General features: G+C 40.6%; 2 long non-coding RNA genes across 2 annotated transcripts in view; one reads left to right on the top strand and one right to left on the bottom strand.

The window, feature by feature from the left end:
- D030068K23Rik (RIKEN cDNA D030068K23 gene) overlaps nucleotides 1–20268 on the bottom strand; it is a 178418-nt gene that overhangs the window by 11187 nt on the left and 146963 nt on the right. Inside the window, exons 6-8 of the long non-coding RNA NR_126329.1 lie at nucleotides 19274–19319; nucleotides 13168–13304; nucleotides 5327–5423 (exon numbers count right to left, since the gene is read on the bottom strand). This is a non-coding gene — a long non-coding RNA (RIKEN cDNA D030068K23 gene). The remainder of the gene's footprint in view (nucleotides 1–5326; nucleotides 5424–13167; nucleotides 13305–19273; nucleotides 19320–20268) is intronic.
- 4922502B01Rik (RIKEN cDNA 4922502B01 gene) overlaps nucleotides 1–20268 on the top strand; it is a 104507-nt gene that overhangs the window by 7293 nt on the left and 76946 nt on the right. The gene's annotated exons all lie outside the window — the stretch shown is intronic.

Below are 20268 nucleotides of genomic sequence, written 5' to 3'. Positions count from 1 at the left end.
CTGACCCCATTCTTCTTTCATTCCCTCCTTTCTTCCCTTCCTCTTTTCCTTTCTCCCTTCCTTCCTTCCTTCCTTCCTTCCTTCCTTCCTTCCTTCCTTCCTTCCTTCCTTTCTCCCTCTCTCTCCCTCCCTTTTTAAAGCATGTTGATTGTATAAGATGATAAGAATCATTATGACATTGTCGTGCATATACTGTGGTATCAATATCCAGCCCACATCATTCTCTTTTACCCCTGCTCCACCCCCTGACCCACTTTCTACGTCTACGTTCATGCCTTTTTGTCTTTACGTTCAACACACTAGCAAAGACATGGGACGCTTGTCTGACTGAGTCTGGCTGATTTTGTTTAATGTGATGATTTCTAATACCATCATTGTTTCAGCAGATAAAATGGTTTTACGCTTTTCTGTGGTGAATGGGGCTTGTGTATGCATGTGCGTATGTGTGCATGCACACATGTGTGTATGCCTGTGCGTGCTGAGTTTTAAAAGTCATCTGTTGCAATGCACTTAAGTTGATTCCACACCTTTGTTATACACAGAACAGTGATAGCCATGGGGGTGCTGCATTTTAATGATATGCTGACTTTAATTATTGGGAGGCATATACTCTGGAGTGCTAAATTTGGATCATATAAGCTCTAGTTTTAGCTTTTTTCTTTTTTGGAATTCCCTTACTGATTTACAAACTGGCTAGATAATTTATAGTTCTGTCGATGGCATATAAGCGCTACTTTTACACACTAGTCTGTACCAGTACTTGGCGTTACTTACTTTCTTGATGAAGGCCATCACGACTTGAGTGAGATGGGACCTCAGTAACCTTTGGTTTTCATTTCCCTCATTGCTACAAGTGCTGGAAAATTTCCCAGTATGTATTGCACTTCCTTTAGGAAGTGGGTTCTGAGTATTTTCCTGCTTATTGGTTGGCTAATTCTCTTTTGGTGTTAATTCTTTTAGTTCTTTATGTACTTTTAAGAAATATTTATTTATTTATTTTATATATGTTAGTACAATGTAGCTATCTTCAGACACACCAGAAGAGGGCATTGGATCCCATTACAGATGGTTGTAAGCCACCATGTGATTGCTGGGAATTGAACTCGGGACCTTTGGAAGAACCGTCAGTGCTCTTAACCGCTGAGCCATCTCTCCAGCCCGCTTTATGTATTTTTAATGTTAATATCCTATCAGATGAATAGCTGGCAATACTGTCTCTCCATTCTGTTGATTTTCCGCCACCCCCATTGGTTTGCAGAAGTCTTTCTTTCTTTCTTTCTTTCTTTCTTTCTTTCTTTCTTTCTTTCTTTCTTTCTTTTTTTTTTTTTTTTTTTTTTTGAGACAGGGTTTCTCTGTATAGCCCTGGCTGTCCTGGAACTCACTTTGTAGACCAGGCTGGCCTCGAACTCAGAAATCTGCCTGCCTCTGCCTCCCGAGTGCTGGAATTAAAGGCGTGTGCCACCACGCCTGGCTTGCAGAAGTCTTTTAATTTCTATAAGCTTAGATGTCAATACTTGCAATTATTTCTTGAACTAATGGAATCTTGTTAATGAAGTCCCTGCCTACGTCTGTAACTGCTGGATGTCTTTATTCTGTTGGCAATTTCACCCATGTTTATAGTGTATCTCGATTGTATCCACGCTCACTCATCCTTCCCGACACCTCCCAACATGTCGCCCCTCTCACCTTCCTGTTCTTTCTTGTTAGTGTAACTCATTGAGTCCTTTAGTACTGCCAACAAGTACAGGGATCTGAGGCTTCCATCAGGGCATGGGCAGCCTACCATGGATCACAGTTGCATCGGCCATCAACTGGCACTAGCTCTTCAGGTAGTGCTGGGGTCCTGTGAGCACCTCCTCCACCCAGGATGGAGTGCTGACTGGCTTGATGAGTCCCTGAGTGCACTGTTACACCAGCTCCAGAACACAGCTTCTCATGGCACTCCTTCCCCACCCCCCTTCTCCTTCTTACTCTCTTCCCCATCTTTTGTGATATTTCCTGAGCCCTGGGTGGGAGGTTAATACAGATATCCCATTCAGGAATGAACACAGAGTCAAGTTTTATTTCTTGGCTCTTTGACCAGTTATGACTCTCTTCACAAACTGCTGTCCACTGCAAAAAAAAGAAGTTCCACTGACCAAAATTGATAATAGTCCTAACTTATGGGTATAATCATAAATATCTAGAAGACTGTTTGACAATATTATCATTCAGTAAAACAATGAGAGTGGGTTCTTTTTTTCTAGCCCATAACCTCCTTAGTCTTGGTTTTGGCTACAGTTTTAGGAATGGATTCTTTCCTGTGGGGGAGGCTTCAAATGCAGTCAGAATGCAGTTGGTTACTCTTTGTAACATTTACAGTCGCACCAGTGAGCACACCTTGCCTGGGATGTTATAGCATGCAGGGTCCAGGTTGGGTAAGGCCACAAACACACTCTTCTCCTTAGAAGAGCCTGCACAGCACCTTCTGGCATTAGAAGAGATAGTCACTATGGTTTTAGCTTAAAATGTTTTCCCTAAATTCTCCTCTAGTATTTGGGAGTTTCAGGTATCTCTTTAAAGTCTTTGGTAAACTTTGATTTTTATACAGGGTGAGTGACTGAAATTTAGTTGCATGAGTCTCTGTGTGCGTATCCAGTTTTCCCAGAATCACTAGTTAGAAGGATGTCCGTTCCTCCGATATGTTTTCATCATTGTTTTTTGAAAAATTAGATGGCTGTAGCTATGCAAGACTATCTCTAGGTCCTCTGTTATATTCCCCTGATACATATGTTCAGTTCATGCTAGTATCATGCTGGTTTGTTACTGTGAGTCTCTAGTATAATGTGAAATTGTGTCTCATGATGTCTAATTCTGTGACAATGTTTGAATTTTGATGGGAATTGCATCAAATCTGGGTTATTGTCTTGGCAATTGTTTTCCACAATTTTTTTTTCTGACCCATGAGTATAAGAGGTTTGTCTATCTTCTCAAGTCCTCTATGACTTTATCAGTATTTTAAAGTTTTCATTGTCAAAGTCTTTCACCCACTCAGACCCTGCTTCCTGCCTCGTGTCTTTTTTTTTTTTAATCTAAGTTAATTTCTTTCCAAACCTATTTATGACTTGTAGGATGGAAAACAACTGCATTTATGTTGCCTTTGTGGTTTGCCACCTTATTACAAGTGTAATCAGATTTAAGGTTTGGTAGACTATTCCTGGTATAGGATCATATTATCTGGAAATAAGAATAATTCTACTTTATCCTTACTGCTTTGTACTTCTTTAATTACATTTCCTTAGCTTATTGCTCTGGCTGAGACTTCAAATACTGTATTAAATAAGAGTGGCAACAGTGATTATCTTTGATTTATTAATTCTACAGGAATTGCTTTAAGTCTTTCCTCTTTAATACAATATTGACTATAGGTTTGTCATGTTATACCCTATTGAATAAGGAATGACAAAAAATAATCCTGTACATGTTTAGTGAAGTCACAAATTTTTGCGTATTTTAAACTTTCATTGTTTAAATCCATGCATGTAGAACTCAGAGTTATAGAAGCTGACCGTATCATTTATTTGGCCTGGCAAATTATTGACTATCTCTCTAAGGCAACTACTTATGATCCTTATTTTAATGTTCATTCAGTTGCTTTCCAATGTTTATCCACATAAATTCTGCCCCTTATTGCTATTACAGTCATTAATGAATATTATTTCCCAGTCAAGAATATAATCTACAGAAGAAAATGTAACTAAATAGTCAACTTTGGGATTAAAAAAAATGTTTTCTTTTTTAACTGTCACAGTGCTTATGTGTGCTTCTGTTTACAGATACATGCATACTATATTTCAAACTTTGTATGAAGCAATGATAGCATTTCCAGAAAGTTAAAACAAGGGGTTAATAGGCCTAGGCTTAAAGGATATATAAGGAATCTGTAAGCTGAAGACTGTCCTGTACTAAGAATCGACTGCCAAAGAATATCTTAAAGTTTCCATTGTTCTCTGTAAAGAAGACAGAAAATAATATCTTAATGGAATCAGATGTTACCTTATTTGACAATAAATAAGAGGAGATGGAGAATATTAGGTAACATAGATGTCCCCGAGAGCTTCCAAACTTGAATACTATAAAATTAGTATGTTTTGTGACTACGTGAATAGGGAATGATTTACAGATGGACACATTTTTTTTTTTCTAATGAACTGTCTGGTTGTCCATTTTCATCAGTGTAAAGGGAAAATACTTCAGGCTTTAAATTGATAATGACACAGAGATTCTGTGTTGTATAGCTCTAGTAATGATGGCTTCAATTCTCAAAAATAAGTTAGAAGTTTTTTTTTTCCATGATGACTTTAAAAAAAATGTTTTAAGCAATTAGAGGTATCAGTCAGCATTGTTTAAGAATGCATTCCTTTGAGAAGGTCTAATGATTATAAAATAAAGACTCGAACCACAGTTAGGGAATTAGTCATATTATAAATCAATTCTTTGCCTTGTTACAGGCCTTATCCAGAATTAACAATGCCTTTGTGCATTTAAAATAGTAATTTTTAAATTGGCATGACATACTTGTACGTAGGATTTAAAGTCCATGACAATTAGCAGGGTTATAATAAAGGTGCTTCAAATTCCTTACCATAATTATAATTACAATCTGTATTTGCCTAAGACTTCCACTGTACAGAGCACTTTCATATATATATATATATATTATATGTATATGTATATATAATATATACATATATTTCAGAGAAAGGCATCACAAGACTATGCACCGACACTAAATTGTTTTCCCGCATGAACAGTGCTACTGTTTTTACATGCATGTTTTTCAAGTGGCTTTTATTTTTATTTTTATTTGCCAATAAATTTGAACTGTGGGTTTATCATTTATTATGTCTGATACATGTTTGATGTAGAAAAGTCATGTGTGCTCTTTAGGAGATAATTAAAAAAAAAAACAGGGGGATGTGCGTACGGATTGTTTAAAGTAATTGATTGAGCCAGTATGAATAGGTTATACTTTGAAAACACGGAGATTGAAAGAATGAAATGCTAGTCCAATGGCGAGCCAACACACAAGATGAAAACACATAAAACTATGACAAAAATATTATTAGAACCTTAAGCCTGACCAGGGGGTGTGGGTAGGCGATTTTATCTTAGGGAGAAATAGAGAAGATAATCAAATGTATGTTATTAAGGAAGCCAATTTGAGCTTGGGGAGCGTAAGTTATTTGAAATAATTTCGCTTTAATTTTTCTACAAGGAGTGGCTACTTAGTATCATTAAATTAAAACTTAAGTTTATATATTCTAATCCAAGAATGGCCGCTCACTTTCTGCACAGGGTCAGGCTGTGGTTGTCTGTCTTTGTCCCCATCTGCTGCAGGAGGAATGATGATGACTCTGGTGATGACCGGGCAAGGGAGGGACCTGGGAGTTTAGCAGAATGCCATTAGCAGTCATTTTATAGGTACCCCCCCCTTTTTTTTTTTTAAAGAACATTAGTGTTTGGTTCTAACCTAGGACCCTGGACTATGCAGGCAGGTTCATGGTCACCAAAGCCATTTAGAGTATGAGTTTCATCTCTGGAATGGCCTTTAAGTCAAATCAGGTATTGGCTGGTTACCCCCACAACTGCCTCTATTGCCCTTACTGTGTCTCCCATGAAGGTCGCTGTTGTAGATCGAAGGGATTGGGGCTGCGTGGTTGGTGTTTGCGTTTCTCACTTGGTAGCATGCAGAGCACCTTCCTGAAAGGGGGAAGGTTCTGTGTAGGCACCAGCTTGACTCCCCTGTGCTCAGTAAGCTGTGGAGGGGTTGTGTCAGCCACAGAACCTTGCCTTCAGTTCACGGAGAGCAACCTATAGCCTTCGCAACAGCCTGGGCTGTTTGGGGGTTCCCATGGTATCACTTTTGCCAACAACTCAATTAGGTATAACCCAATCCTGGTACTGAACACTTGTTCTGGTGACAAGAGATGTCCAGTTGGGGGTCTGTCTCACCTGTTATTTGGTGATTTTATTTAGATCATCTTTATACATGCCTCTATTTTAGGAAGCTTCTACGGTGTTAGGTCTCCATATTACCCCTCTGATGGCCCTCAATTTTAACTGTCTCTCTCTCTGTATTCCCTCCTATGTCCCCCATCTTCTCTCTCCTTCACCTGTTTGATTCTTTTGTTCCCGTTCTCCACCTTGTCCATCCACAATTATCTAGTACATTTCCTTTTCCTGGGGACACACCTGTCCCTCAAATTATCTCTAACCTCTGTGATGCTATGGACTGTAGCGTGCTTATCATTGAGGTAATAGCTAATATCCACATATAAACAAATACATACCATATTTGTCTTTTTGGGGGCTGAGTTACCTCACTCAGGATGGTTTTTTTTTCCCTAGTTCCACCCATTTATTTGTGAATTTCATGATTTCTTCCTTTTAAATAGCTGAGTAATATTCCATTGTGTAAATGTACCATTTTTTAAAATGTATTTTTCTTTCTGTTGAGGGACATGTAGGTTGTTTCTAAGTTCTGGCTATCATGAAGGAAGCAGCAATGACCACGGCTGAGCAAGTATGTCTGTGGTGGGATGAAGCATCCTGTGGTTAGGTGCCCAAGGGTGGTATAGCTGGTTCTCGAGGTGGATCTCTTCCCAGTTTCCTAAGGAACCCCCACACTGATTTCATCAGTGGCTGTCCAAGTTTGCACTCCCACCAACAATTACTCCATATTCTCAGTGGCATTTATTGACCTCAGACAGTTTGGTAGGTGTCAGATGAAATCTCTAAGTAGTTTTTCTCTGTATTTCCCTGATGACTAAGGGTGTCGGACATTTCTTTACGTGTTTGTCAGCCATTGGAGTTCCCTCTTTTGAGAATTCTTTGTGTTGATCTGTGCCCCATTTTTAATTGGGTTATTTTGGGTTTTTTTTTTTTTTTTAGTTCTTTATATATTTTGGACATTAGCCCTCTGTTGGATATGTAGCTGCTAAGACTCATTCTTTCCCTATCCCGAAGGCTGCAACAGTGCTACTTTTTAAATGAACAAAGAAATAATGACTATCATTTTTAAATTCTACAATGAATCTCTCTGCTTCCTCCTTCCCTCCCCCTTTCCTTCCTCCCTCCTTGCCTGCCTGCCTTCCTTCCTTCCCTCCTTCCTTCCTTTCTTCCTTTCTCTCAATGCAACATGGCGAACTACATGCTGTGAAATAGTAGGAGCTGTATTGGCGTCTCAGTTTCACTTACACGATAGCTAGGTGAGATAAGACAAGCAACTTAACTTGTATATGCTTCATTTTCTTCTTCAATTAGAAATCCTGGCCCCTCAGAGCTCTATTAAGAGGAGGAAAAATTAAGAATCTCAAGGCAATATCCAGAATTAGCAAGAACTCAGAAACAATATAATAAAGTTCTTGTAAGTAAAGTTATCTATTATTTTTCACTGACTAAAACATCTTAGTGAAATTTTGTATAAAAACTAATGAATTAAATAAGAGATGAAGGCTGGTCCAATGTTACAGATTAAGTCAGGAAGAGAGCAAGAAGCTGGGGTCAGAGGCAAGCTAGGCAGTGTAGCCATGGGAAATGGAGTGGCCAGGAAAACCTGGGCTTACACTCAAGTCCTTTTCCAGTTCCAGTGCTCAGTGTAGAAAGCTGTACTATGGGTGTCAGAGGCCGTTATGCTTGGGGTAGAATGCAATGGGAGAATATTTATGTGACTGATGGATGAAGGAAAAACTGAGATCCTTTATGAATTAAGCAGTGGTTTCATATAAAGGTAGGTGGGGCACAAAGACCATGAGACTGCGTTCCCTACATGGATACAAGAAAATCAGCTCTGTTAAGATCAAGAACCTAAAAAAAAAAAAAAAAAAAAAAAAAAAGAAGAATCTGGGTGTGGTGGCGCACGCCTTTAATCCCATCCCAGCACTCGGGAAGCAGAGGCAGGTGGATCTCTGAGTTCGAGGCCAGCCTGGTCTACAGAGTGAGTTCCAGGACAGCCCAGGGCTATATAGAGAAACCCTGTCTCAAAAAAAAAAAAAAAAAAAAAAAAAAAAAAAAAAAAAAAAAAAAAGATCAGGAATGTAACTTATAAGGAAAGATACTGATGAGACTCCTCATAGAAATATGTTAGTTAAACAGAGAGCCTCACATGTAAGTGTGTATTTCTTAAAGCAGTACGCCACCACTATTAAACGCCTGCTTACAAAAGACAGAAGGCATCCTTGCAGATCATGTCTGGTCATTTTTATTTTGTCTCGATGATCTTCACAGTGGACGTGTAGGTAGGGAGTTGATGGTATTTTGAGGACCTACTGTATGCTAGATGTCTGTGTAAACGGGGAGATATGAAAAGGCAGGTTAAAGGCATGAAGTCAGAGCCCGTTCAGGGTGCATGCATGCAGCATGTAAATCAAGATAGAAAATAGAAACACTGCTTTTTCCAAATGTATCTGACACTGAAAAGCCATCTGTCCTGGCCTTTCCACTTCATCCTTTCTGCCCTCCCCTGGGGGAGTTCACGATTTGCAGAGCTCTATTGACATGAACTATACTGAAATATCCTAGAAAAGCAACACTAGCTTGCTTGTAAACAACCTGACAACTGTTCCAGGCACACACACTGTGCCCAGTAAATACCCAACCGACCTGGTTTTAAAAGTGAGTCTTTAAATATTGAAAACCATGCCACAGAAAGCAACTTACCTGATGTTCGATATTATAGCATAAAGCTATAAAAGAGAGAGGGATACTGTGGTGTTGGTGCACTATTCCCGACTGTCATTTATAAATGATAAGGAACGTCAGAACATGGGAGGGGGGGCACGTTTACTCTTGTAATTACTCATTTGGTCTAGAGGTTTGAACAGTTTTTGACGCTGCTCTCTAGCGAGGTAACTGTTGTCCCACCTAACTCCAGAGTGCATCTCCTTTACCCGACTGGTTTGCAGTTTGGCCAAGGGCACCAACCAGGGAAGAGTTAAAGTGTGTTCCCTAGAGCAAGGGTCTGCATTTCTGCCTGTCGCTTCCTCTACATCCCAGAATAAACTGCTACTTAGGAAAAGAGCCAAGCATCTATGAAGCACTGCTGCTGCTTAGAGAGAAATAAGACTTGTTTTTGCAAATAGTAGCACTATTAAAAGAGGCAGCGGGGGAGACGAGCATCAGTCATTCTATATTACATATAAGCAGTTTATTAAAGAATTAAATATTTATGGCTTACAAAGGAAGGCAGGCGATGAGCCGCAAACGGCTTGCTGAGAAGTACGTTCTAAAACAATGATGGATAAACAATGGCCAGTGCAGAAGCTTTACAAAATCCCTGCGTTAGCTATGTATTTCCAGCCTAGCAGAACGGGGAGCAGTTGGCAGCAATGTCACACCATTTTTGTGCTGATCTATATGCCAAAAGCCTTCAGTGAACCCAAAGTGATTCTTTGATCCCGTGAGTCCATGCAGAGCAGAGAAAGGACTGCTAGGCACAGCAATCTGCAAAGGCTTTATGGACGCCCCTTTCCAAGCTAATAAATATTAATCTAGATGCCCATTTAATACATAAAACAAAGCAAGCTCTCCCTTCTTTACAGAACCGACAGAGAGATCAGATAGCCGAGCCTAATTCTTTGACTTTAAAGAAGAATCATTTGAGATTTAAAGGGGCAACGTGATCCACGCAAGGTCACATGGCTAGTTAATAACAGAATGGAAGCTAAAATCCGTGTCTCTTACGCGTTAAAGCCACATTCTTTCCACAGGATCACTTTTCCTCAACCCCCTTTTAAAAGCAGAATTCTTTCTTTCGACCCATAAAATATCTCATGTTAGTGTTAGCGAGTGCTAGGAATGGGGAAGAGAGCCCAGGAGATCGGGCCCAACACTGAAGCGTGAGAACCTCGGATGGAATGCGCAGAGCCCACGTAGGGCCAGATGCACTTTCTCAAACAAGATTGCAGTTCAGCTATGCTTGGATGAGAGTTTTATGAGGACGAGGGCTTTAAGGCGGACACAAGTGTGTACAGTCTCTGAAACACAAGGACACAGCCTGCCTCTCAGGTTGTTCAACAGCTGGAGCGAACAGGACGCTGCTAGGGAAACGCTGGCGCTCTCTTGACGCGACTAATGATAGGGCCTTTCTTTCTCCCATGGCTGAATACACAGGAAGAGCGTTGTTTCTCGCCTTTGTGAGCACGACTGTCCAGGACCTTAAGCTCTTTATAATTTCAAGTGCCAGAAAGTTATTGTTCTATGCTTTGTGAAAGTCACGAGCTTCTACATGTTCTGTATACACTAGTGTAGACTTCTTTCTTTTCCAGGCCTTCACATTCAGTCATTTGGGTTCACCAAGTCAAGTATACATCCTTGGTGCCTATACAACAGCTAACACACTGGCTTGTCTAGAAAAAGCCAGGAGCTGCTCTCTGCACAAACTACTTTGCTATTTGAATCTGTCATAAAATTATATCTAACACACACAACCTATGATTATATTGCATACTTGCTTCTTCTAAAGGAAAAAAAAACTATCTTATTGAGAGGTATAATTAATGGGCAAACAGCCCACATGTTTTGATATACAGCTCTTAGTGAGTTCAAGTGCTCACCCGAGAAATACCCAGCATTGTGAAGATCACAAACATTTATGCTCCTAAGTTTCCTTTGCTTGGCTGTACGTTTGTTGTAGGTCTATAGTAAGAACACTTGTATGGCTCATTTTAAGTAGCTAATACTGTCAGCTATAGTACTATGTAGAATGGTAAATCACTCAACTTTCTTTTTCCAATCTAACTGAAGTTCTGTGCCTTGAAACATCACACTTCTTCCTTCTATGGTGGCTACTGTTCGAGGTTTAATTTCTATGAGTTCAGTATTTTTTTTTTTTAGATGATACATGTCAGATAATATGGTATGTATTTTTCTGTACCTGGATTATGTTATTTAGCATCAAGAACTTGGTATCCATTCATGTTGCCATAAATGGTAAAAAATTTCAAAACTGATTAATATTCCATTATATGGACATACCACAGTATTTTCATCCTTTTGATGAATCATTAGATTGTTTCCATATCTTGGCTATGGTGGCTAGTGTTAAATGAACATGGAAGTACAAATGTCTCTTCAAGACACCCGTCTCTTTTCTGTTCTAAACATGCCCCAAATTCAGGTCACCGTACAGCTCATTGTTTTTAATCTTTTGGTATCATTGTCCCTAACAACAGTAACAACTCACACAGATGTAGCTCCCTTCTTGTACTTCCCTGCCAGCACTTGTCTCTTATCTTTTAAATTACAGTTTTCCTAAGAGGTGTGAGAGGCTATCTCACTATATTTTTGCTTGTAGCCATCTGGTAATGATTAACCTTGGATAATAATAATACTGTTTCATATGTCTGGTAGCTTTTTTCTTTTTTGATGAAATGTCTATTTAGTTACTTTCTTGATTTTCCAAGACAGGTGTCTCTGTCTCTTTCTCTCCTTTTCTCCCTCTCTCCCTTTTAAGTAATATAAGTTCCTTAAGTTGCAGCTAACCAAAGACAGAGAAATTTTATCGTAAATTTTCTTGGACTTTTGTGGCTTCAGGTCTTATGTTTAAGTTTTTAATCCATGCTAAGTTTTGTGTGTGGTAGGAACACTTGTTTTTATTCGTTTGCATGTGTATACTCTGTGTTGCTCTGCTATGAACTAAAGTACCATCCTCCCCCCCCCCCCCAAGCCCCCGGGCATTCCTGGTACGCCTGCTGAAAGTGAGTTGTTTAGTAAGTTACAGGTTTATTTCTGGGCTCTCCATTCTATTCCACTTACATATGTCTTGTAATATAATTTGGAATCAGTGAGTATAAAACTTAAATTTAGTTCTATTCTTTTTGTCCAAGGTTGATGTCACTACACAGGCCTTCCATATGAATCTGAGGATTGACCTTCTAGTGATGTGAGAAAAGGCCATTCAATTTTTATAGGGGTTGCATTCAACTTTTAGACTGTCTTTGAGTAATGTGAACATTTTTTTCCTGCAATAATGAAACCTCCAAGATGACGGAGTTATGGAGAAGTGTATTCGGGGGTCCTTATTTTTAAGATATTAATCTAATATCAATTGGCTCCACTGCTCTGGGCCTATACCAAGCAGTACGTTGTGGCAGGAGTATATGGTGGAATGAAACTGCTCATGCCAAGAGCCCAAGAGCAAAAGAACCGAAAAGGAACCAGTGTCCACAGAATCCCCTTCAAGGGTCTTCCACCCATAAGGCCTCACTTCACAGAGGTTCAGCCACCTCCCAGTGATACCCTGAAATCCAAGCCTTCAACACACAGGCCTTTGGGGAAATTCAAGGTTCAAACTGTAATGAGTACTGTAGTTTTTTTTAAAAAATGATTTATTTATCTTATGTATGAGTACACTCTCGCTGTCTTCAGACACTAGAAGAGGGCATGGGATCCCATTACAGATGGTTGTGAGCTACCATGTAGTTGTTGAGAATTTGAACTCAGGACCTCTGGAAGAGCAGTCAGTGCTCTTAACTGCTGAGCCATCTCTCTAGCCCGTAGTATAGGTATTTTAATAGTTTTCATTTTCCCCAACTATGACCATGGTCCATTCTTTTTAGTCTAGTTTAATGGCCTTCATCAGTGTTTTTATAATTCACGGTGTACACATACATGCCATATAAACACACAGTGCTCACATCGTCTACCTACCTGTCATATAAACAAAACCATTCTGCCTTCCCCTGCTTCCCGCCTGCCTCCTCCGCTTCCACACCACAACCACACAGAAGAGTCCTGCAAGCTCAGAAGGTGTGAGTACTTCTCCCTTTCAGAAAGCACCAGTGGTAGCAAACGACAGACTGGCGAAGTGTCCTCTGACCCAGTTCAGATCTGACACTCTCTGCCTTGAAGGAAGAGGCCACGCTATAGATGGAAGGCTCAGCTCCTCCCATAGCAGATGCCAATCACAAGCCCCTGGCTGTTGCATTTCTGTTTCTGACTGGCAATGAATCGTGGTACCCATAAGCCCTTTGGCTTTGATTCATTTGCTTGAGGGACTCCGAGAATTCATGGAAGCACTTCCTCATGGGGCTTAGGTACAGAGCTTGCATGGGCTCTTCAGGTGCCCCTCCACCCTCCAGGAACCTTCCTGAGGTCAGCTGTCTGGAAGCTTCCCCAATCCAGTACCTTGAGGTTTCATATGGAGATGTCACTGAGCAGACTGGGTGGGCCCTGCTGTGCCCCATTCCTTCCACTGGGCATGCATCTTTGGAATGAGGACAGTGACCATACAAGGCTTGGTCACAGCCATTCTTTATGACCAACTGCAATATAAAGGACAGGGGGGAAATTAGAGTTTCTTTGCCTTCCCTTGGGGAAGAAAAATCCTACCCGATTGGAGAGGGTCCGTTACAAGCCTGTGTGGGTAGGGACATTGTTTGTAGATAGCATAAAATTAGACTTTTTTTTTCACCCATTCAGTAAATTTCTTGAACCAAATTAATTATGGATGCATAAGGCCTACCTACTTCTACTTTGCTGCTACCTCCCTAGTGTTCCGTAATTTGTTGTTGTTGTTGTTGTCTTTTGGGTTGGTGGATACCAGGAGTCTGTTTTATCTGCCCAGTTAATCAAAATGATTAGATAAGGGAGAAAAAAAAAGTTCAAAGCTTAATTTTCTTAGCTGAAGTGACTGTTAGAACTTGGGCCTGACCCTTTAAGAGATCGGTAATTCTAAAAGGCCAGATTCCACAGTCGTGTCTGTCTTCCCTCCTTTTCCTCTCTACCTCCTGCCTCTCATTAATATGTTGTTCTGTGGTTTTATGGTCCTACCTGGCTCTCACATACTCTTTGTCATATGGGCTACTTTGAAATAAGTCATGACATGTGCAACTCCTGCCATCCCTTGAAAGGTTATAAAAGTCTGATATTTCCCATTGTGTGTGGAAGTTCTCATAGTCCTTCTCTATTGCCTGTCCATGGTGGCTATCTCTCTCTTCCTCTTAATTTGAGCTATTCCTTTCAGGAACACTCCAGTCAAGGGTTCTAACAGAAGTCTCTTCTTCCCTTTAAGTCCCAACTTCTGTATCTACTATAATGTTCTGTCCCTTTCTGCTTCTCTCTCCCCACAAACCCCATCAGGGCTCCCTTGCTTGCAAGGCCCTTCCTCCTGATGAAGCTTACAATTTAACTTTGTGTTAGCTTCTTTCTCGACCAACTTCTGTAACTAACAGAGACAAGGTGAATGTAGCAAAATGAAGAAAGATGGTAACTGGAATTAAAAAAAAAAAAACAGAGGCAAGGTATTATGAAGTTAATGGCTATTTTCTTCTTGAGGGCTGGAACGCAACAGCCACAATTATAATTAAATATTAAAATTCTGACACCAAGGGAGAAAACATGATGCATAAGAATGAACTTAGAAAGAAATTTATTAGATGGACGACAATGGTTAAAATTTATGTGCAAATCTGACCTAGAACTTTAATAGTATCCTATTAAAGGCCACTAAAATTTGGAGTAGCAGCATACAGAGAGGGAAAAAGAAATGACTGGGACACATCAGTCTAAAAAGGCAAGATTAATGGCGATTCTTCACAGGTAAACTGACTTATTCGATCACGGAAGAAGGATCTTTCTCAGAGCTTGAGGGTGGCAAACATGGGCTGCATATGATTAAATACAATAAAGCAAGATGATCTGATCTAACAACATTTCAGAAGTTGTTATTTCACAAACAAGAAAGTGAGCTTTAAAAAGCCACCAGGACGAATGAATGCTAGATTCACAGTGTATCATAGGGAAGGTAGGGTGTGCTTTGATCCATAGCAAAGAAGACAGTAACGTTAGAATGCTTGGAGATTATCTGTGTGACTCCCATATGTTGTTAGAATGTTCTCTTGCAGTCTTCCTTAACTTTCAATGAAGAATGTAAGCAAAATGAAGTCCATTTAATTGACTTTTATTAAAACGTATCTGGGGGAAAAAAACGAGCATCATTAAACAAATGGAAATCTAAGATCATGGGTTCTTACGGACTGAACAGCAAACCAACAGTGCTAAAAACTCTGCCAAAAGACTAAGTTAAATTATTGAGGAACAACTAAATTGGTCTTGCTATTTTGTATCACTCTGAAGGACTGATGAGGACCTGGTTTCTGTATTTCACACTTCCAAACCATAGCTACAACTAAAACTCATCTTTGTGAAGTTCCCTCAGATAAACTCCTAATCAGTGTCAGGATTGAAAACCAGCTCTTTTGGGCATCTCTGCCCAAAGTGCGAAGAGCCGTTATGAAAGATGTGTTGATGAAGCCAGTAAATTAGTAGGTCTGAGAACCAATTGCTTGTGTCTTCGGCGTTTTCAACCCGGTATGACAAAGATGAATTCACTTCTGCGAAGATGAAAAGCACAGACCAAACTGTAATTCTAGGAGTTGTTATTATAAGCTCTCAAAACCAACCGTTAACAACTGGATAAGCCAAAAGTCCAGGGCTAACTGAAGGCCACAGACTTTTTTCTTTGTTTTCTTTTCTTTTCTCTCTCTCTTCTCCATTTTGCCCTTTAAGGAAAGGCTATTTGTCCCTAGGAAAAATTAGATATCAGGATAAAGCAATTGTTTCTGAGGAATGACCACCAATGCTGAGCAGGGGTTTGGGGGTGGTGGTGTCTCATTCCCCATAGGGTCTTAGAGAAAGTTACTCTGCTTTAAGGCACATAATTCCCACGTATGCGCAGTAAGACGAGACAAGCTGTGCTTCATAGAGTTAATCCTCAGAAAAAGATAGGGCTCCTCAGGCAGTGTTTGCAAACAATGAACAATGGGTTCCATGGGGCGAGTGCATCAGCCAAAATGGCTTACGTGGAACTTGAGCACCAGTGTGTGAGTAACTGCTCACAGAAGATGGTAGAAGAGAACATTTCAGATGTGACTGTTTACTTTCAAATACATTTGATCTATAAAATATTAACAAAGACGGAAATAAATGTGACATAGGGGATCTCAAGCATTATCTAAATTACTCACAGGTGACAGATGATGAGGAAGGTGTAATTTAAGAAAGTTAATACAAATGACACTCAAAATACATACTGTAACAAGAAGTGTTTTCCTTATGCTACTGTCAGGGTTTGTCCATCTTCTTGCAGTAGTTTTCTAACTAGTCTCCTCATTTTTACCCACCCCAGACTACTCACTGTGTGGGTTCATCTATTTATTTTCCTTCCCTGTCTGTCTATCTGTCTGTCTGTCTATCTACCTATCTATCTATCTAAATCCTCTGTGTATCTATCTATGTATCTATCTATCTACCTGCTATCTATCTTCTCATCAAAATGCTACTACTTAACTCCGTCAGCCTCCCACACTCAGAGTGACCTTGATCAGGCTTTCTATCTGGCTTGCCACTGCTCTCTCCTTTACATACTCAACTCTCACATGCTGGCCTCCTTGGACCTGCCATGCACAACCCCCCTAGGAGCTGGAGCTTTCTTGTGCCCTACTTTCTTTCTGTTGTGCCACTAGACTGTCTGATGGTTTGTACTTCATGTCCTTAACCTTTTCAATGTTGCTTTTCCTGACAACATCTCCACTTTAGAAGTCTTTTTTTTAACACTTCCTTGCTGATTTCTTTTTGTCCCAAGTACTTGCCTAGCTGGACTATGACTTACTTCTGTAATTACTCCTTTCTGTTTCTTGCTTGGATAATGCCCACCCTGTAGAGAGTTTGGCCATTTTATTTACTGCTGTATCCTCTGACGCCCAGAGCTGTGCCTGGAGTAGAGTATGTTCTTGGTAAACACTGTTCAAGAGACAATGCCCTAGTTTCAACTTTAAATCTCAGAAGTTACTCTACTGGGTTTAGAGTCAGATTTAAATGTAAGCTACCTTTGTAAAATTTCAACTGGTTTTCTAGTAAGATGGGAGAAAAATATAGTCCTCATGTGTTTCTCTGAGAATTAGACTAGAGACTTCATTTAAAGGAATTCCATAAACACCTAAATAACCTGTGGGGTTCTTATCTACTCTAGGGCCTTCATTTCTCCCCCCCCCCACCCAGTTCTTCCATTAAGTGTCCCAGACCTCTGCCTAACACTTGGCTGTGGGTATCTGCTTCTGTATCAGTCTGCTGCTGGGGAAAGCCTCTCAGAGGACAGTTATGCTGGCCTCCTGTCTGCAAGCATAATAGAATGCCATTAATAATGTCAGGGATTGGTGCTTGTCCATGGGATGGGTTTCAAGTTGGGTCGGTTTTTGGTTGGCCTTTCCTTAGGTCTCTGCTCTATCCCCACATTTCTTTTAGACAGGACAAATTTTGGATCAAAAGTTTTGTTGGTGGGTTGCTGTCCCTATTCTTCCACTGGGGGTCCTGTCTGGCTCTAGGAGGTGGCCTCTTCAGGTTCCATGTCCCCACTGTTGCCTAACAACAGCTAAGGTCACCAGCATTGACTCCCGGAAGCCTCCCCTATCCCAGGTTCCTGGAGGTATGAAATCAGTTATTTCTCAGGTCCTTTTCTTGGATAAAAATGTGGTCACAGGGCAAGAAACTCTCCCTTACGATTTAGGGGGAAAAACCCTGCTTCTGGAGAAGAGGTAGAAACAAAGAGACTTCCTGTATCAATCAGAATGGAGAGTTCAGTCCTTTGAGGCAGGCGGAAGTCATGTGAGATGATTATCACTCTCTACTACACTACACGCGATGCCTGTAAGTCAATAAACTGCAAAACATTTAAATTCAAGGGAAGAGCTTTTCAGAGAGGGAATCCTTTAACTGAACTAGATTAAGAGATGACAGCGATGTTGAGAATTCCATGGGCATGACAGAGCTTATCAACTGGCATCACACACACAAGGCAAAAGCCATCAGTGAACCTCAAGGTAAGGCCTTAGAAACTCGGCCGAGTGAAAAGCAAAGGGCAACCAGAATGGGGGGTACAAGCCTGACAGGACATCTTCAAACCCTGGCACAGCCTCCAGCAGGTTCATTCATACACACCTGCCCAAGACCAAGGAGGAGAAAAGGAGAAGGAACAAATCCCAAGATAGAAAAGTGCTTTCCACAAATGAGACCAAACAGCACAAGTGGAAGAGAATGTGTCTCAGTCACTTTTCTGTTTCTGCGAGAAAACACCACGACCAACACAACTTAGGAAGAAAGTGTTTACTTAGGCTTATGGCCTCAGAAGGTTTGATCCCATGATGGTGGAGCAAAGACATGGTGCCAGGAACAGCTAAGAGCTTGGATCTTGATCTCCAGGCAGGAGGCAGAGAGAATACTGGGTGCGTCTTTGGAAACCTCAAAGCCCGCCCCCCAGTGACACACCTCTAGCAAGGCCACACCTCTGAATCCTTCCCAAACAGTTCTACCAACTAGGGTCCAAGCATTCAAACATATGAGCCTATGGGGGACAGTCTCATTCAAACGAAACAGAACTCCACGTAGGACAAAGGACATACACATGCTCATAAGGACATCATATTTGAACAGCTGAGAAACATGAATAAAATACTGAAGACGGCAGAGAAGAAAATTATTGCGGAGAAAGCAAAAATCAAAATCACAGTGGACTACTTACCCAAAATGGCATAAGCTGGAAGACAATATTTGACCTATTTAATGTACTAAAAAAAGCCACCAACCTAAAATGTTATATTAGAAAAAACAATTTTTAAAAAGCTGAGATAACTTTTTTCTGATTTTTTTTTGGGGGGGGGGAGCGGGACAGGGTCATGGGTGTATAGCTCAGGATATCCTTGAACTTATAGTGATCCTCTTGCCTCAGCTTCCTAAGAGCTGAGAGTATAATTGTGTATCACCAGGTCTAACTTTGAGACAATTCTTTGCCTTTGGATGGGGAGATAAGAAAGGACACAGAATAGCAGCTTAATAAGATGAGAGAGAAAACTCAGCAAGCCTTGGATGATGCAGACAATTTAAAGGCCTCCAAACAGACTCAACCCAAGACAGTATAGGGCACGCTGTATCACACTGTCAAAAGGGAACAGCATACTTCTCAAAATAAGAATGGGGCATGCAAATCCCTTTAAAGGAATTCCCACAGACCGACACCTTATTTCTCAGCAGAAAGCTGATGGGCCAGGAGACAAGAAGTCAATCCAATACATCCCAGGTACTGAAATAAACCAAACCAAACAAACAAAAACAAACATGAAAAAAACCCAACAACCTACAAACCACACTTCCAGTCAAGAATATGACGTTTGGGAAAGCTGTCCTCCGAGATAAGTGGAACAAAGTTTCTCACATGAAAGTTAAAGATGAAGGAACTCACCTCTACTAGACTGGCCTCGCAGGACATGGTTCAGGGAGTCCTATATCTAGAAGTAAAAGGATAGTAGTTACCACAAAGAATCATTATTGGCAATCTCCCTTCCATCCTCACTTTATCAAGTCTTACCACTTTTGCTGTTCAGATATGTTACCAGGTACCTTACACACCGGATCACTTCTGTCTGTGACCATTCTAATGCCACAGGCCAAATCGCTGTCATCTCTTACTAGCTCACAAGAGCAGGAGTCTCTTATTTTCCTGGCATCCACTCTTTTCTCTGACAGTCATTCTTCTGTACCAAAACCAAGGTGATATTTTAAAAGTTTGATACCTTGCCTCCTGCTCACAAAACTCTTCAAGGTTTTCTATTTGTCCCAAGAGGAAGATTTGCCACCCCTAAGACTTCATTCTAAGCCGAGCTTAATCTGGACTTAAATGCTCCAACCTCATTACATAACATACTTCCCCTTATCATCCCAATCATATCCCAAATAAACATGGTCTGTAGGCAAGCATTTTCTTCTACACTGAGTAACCTTTCTTCTCATTTCCTACCTAGGTAACTGTTAGGACTTCGGTGTAAGACTTTCTCCTACAGGCTTGGGTGTTCAAACACTAGGTTCCCAGATAACTGTACCATGATCATGGAAGTGTTTAGAGGTAGGTCCTAGATAGAGAACTTGGCTGCTGGCAGAAGTCTTGAGGTCTCTAGCTTGGTCCTGCTAAGATGTAAACAAGTCACTGAGACACTCTCGAACTGCCACATGTGGCCATGCCTTTCTGCCACGATGGGTCTTATCTCCCATGATAAAATAACCCTAGCCTACCTTAGATTGCATCTGGTCAGATATTTGTTCACAGTGATGCTTTTTGAGAGAGTGTTTGATTGTTCTGAATGTGGTGAATTTTGATCTATGTTTAGAGATGCCAAATGGGTTCAAAGTAGATGGGAACTTAAATCTCAAAGGCTAAAGCCCGGGTTGGGATGGCATCTA

The sequence above is a fragment of the Mus musculus genome, chromosome 8 (assembly GCF_000001635.26).
Source record: "Mus musculus strain C57BL/6J chromosome 8, GRCm38.p6 C57BL/6J".
Lineage (NCBI taxonomy): Eukaryota > Metazoa > Chordata > Mammalia > Rodentia > Muridae > Mus > Mus musculus.
This window is presented reverse-complemented; position numbering and strand designations above follow the sequence as displayed.